Here is a 2,382-nt window from a genome sequence, read left to right as displayed (position 1 = left end):
CTAATCTGATTCTTTCGAAAAGAAAAATAATCTGCGAACACATAGAAAGCATAGAATAAAATATGATTATTATCAACACAACATACTATATATAAATTAACTCAAACGAATGAGATCAATCGCATCTGATTATCTAAAAAAAGATCGACTAATACTTCATAAAATTATTGTTACATGCGATTTACATTAAAAAATAATATTAACCAACACACACAACCCGAAAAAAATACAAAAAATAAAAAAGATAAAATTAATGAGATACGACGATTTAGTCGACGTTCGTACACGTCCGGTAGTGTTCGTTTTCTCCCTCTCCCCCTCTTTTTTTGTATTATTTAATTCGTACATTGCGTTGTAAAAAGAGAATAATACACACACAGAAATACGATGAACGTCAACGCAAAAAGTCGCTCGTGATTCTCAGCAAATGGCTTATTCGCGTGACCGCCAAAAGCACGAGGGAGAAACGAAAGAGGAGAAAGCTTTCCTGGGGGTATGGGGATGGAGAAGGACGGTGGAGGAAGTTTGCAGAGAAAGATATAGACAAACAACACATACACATACGCATACGCACGCGCACACACACACACACACACACAGAGGTTTATAAACACATGCATAATATACAATATCTTCGATTCGATGGAATCTCGTAAAATTCCAACGTCAAAGCCCTCAAACTTTTTTCTCTAACTATGAAAAATAAAAAAAATATCCGCACGTTTAACGATTATCGGTTCGATCGTAACACACGTGTGCACACCTATGGTTTATTTTCTGATATTTTCTTTTTCCTTTTTTTCTTCTTTTTCTTTTTTAATACCGGCGGCAAACTTCATCGTTCAAAACTCTGTCGTGTCAAGGTCACATGATCGACACTGCCGACGCGCCACGCAACGTTCCTTCCTTCCTTCGTTTCTGAATCTTCTTTTCTGATATTTGTCATATATTCTTTACGAAGATATAATTGCCTCTCTTCCCCCTCCCTCTCAACAAATATTATATCTGTATATGATAATGCATATTATTTTTTTCTAATATTTCAATATGAATTATGCGAATAAATGAATAAATCAGTCTATTAGGGAATTCGTAGGACGATCTTTGCACATTAATTTAAGTATTAATAATATCGAATATAGTAGAATCAGTTTATTTCAGTTTATAACCAAATTGTACTTTTTTTTCCAATAAGATGAACAAATGGAAGGTTTAAAATTATCAGAGTAAGAAATCTAAACGCCATATTGGTTGTTGTAGGTTAAATCAGTTATTTCGAAAATATGAATTAATACGATCGACAAAGTAAACAAACGCATGTTCAGTCAGATATATTAAAAGTTATATGAGTAGTTGATAAAATCAAGTATTTATACACTTACATGTATACTTAGGAGGAAGAAATTTTTATTTTTCCGTTCTGACCCGCTACCGAGATACAACGGCAGCCATTTTGTTGGCGGCAGCGAACGATATGACGTCACGTGGCCTACATGATAACCCCCGCCGCTGGCACCACTAGCAAACGACCAACGATGATAGCATTTCGCGGTTCTTCCTTCTTGCGAAAGAAACAACAAACCTACGACGAAACTTTGCTCGCGCGTATGTTTATGAAACCTTTTATGCATACCTATATATATTTATACATATATACCTATATATATAAGTTTATTCGACCTGCGAAGAGAAACGAAACAAGCTTTTGGTACAAAAATCAAAGTTTTGATCTTTATTGGCGGGAAATTTAAATAAAAATTAATTAATTTAATGAAAAAATAGTATAACCTCGGACTTCGTAGTATTATTCGATTATTTGATGCACAAACAAACAAAAAAATAAACAATAAAACGAAATGAAGAATAAAAATTAATAAATATAAGAATTAGTCGATAAGTCGATAGGAAATTCAATTCGATTAGATTAATTTTAAAAGCTTTGACATCGTTTTACGATCGAGTATGAATCACTATCGTCGAGATTATCGATAGGCATGGCTAAAAGATAACGAGGAGATTAGAAACGACGTAGTATGATTCGTCGAGTCAAATACCAAACTTTCCACGCATACTTATTATTTTTAAATATTTAATATAACACATGTATGTGATCCATAGAAAAGGAAACATATTAATCTAATATTAGTTTTAATTGAAACATACTTAAAATATATATATTTAATAAAATTAAATTAAAACATTTTTAATTTATGTTCTTTTTTTTTAGCAAAATATGCAAATCATTTTCGAATCCTTGTTATTCATTTCATTATTTCGTCAATGAGATAAAATTTTGATATTTTTTTAGTGAACAGCAAAAATTACACTTAATCAATTTCATCCTATTGAGATTAACATCATTTTCAAGTTTACTTTAGTTTT

The 2,382-nt window shown here is 31.7% G+C and overlaps 1 long non-coding RNA gene across 1 annotated transcript; it reads right to left on the bottom strand.

Moving 5' to 3' along the window:
* Positions 1-795: 795 nt before the first annotated feature.
* LOC122524573 lies at positions 796-1,696 on the bottom strand. Its single transcript, XR_006305580.1, has 2 exons — positions 1,383-1,696; positions 796-1,005 (listed from the first exon to the last, which is right to left on the bottom strand). It is a non-coding gene; the product is annotated as an uncharacterized LOC122524573 (long non-coding RNA).
* Positions 1,697-2,382: the final 686 nt, after the last annotated feature.

The sequence above is a fragment of the Polistes fuscatus genome, unplaced genomic scaffold (genome assembly GCF_010416935.1).
Source record: "Polistes fuscatus isolate 324 unplaced genomic scaffold, CU_Pfus_HIC Scaffold8, whole genome shotgun sequence".
Taxonomy (NCBI): Eukaryota; Metazoa; Arthropoda; class Insecta; order Hymenoptera; family Vespidae; genus Polistes; species Polistes fuscatus.
Note: the sequence above shows the minus strand (reverse complement) of the source record. Positions and strands in the feature narration are given on the sequence as shown.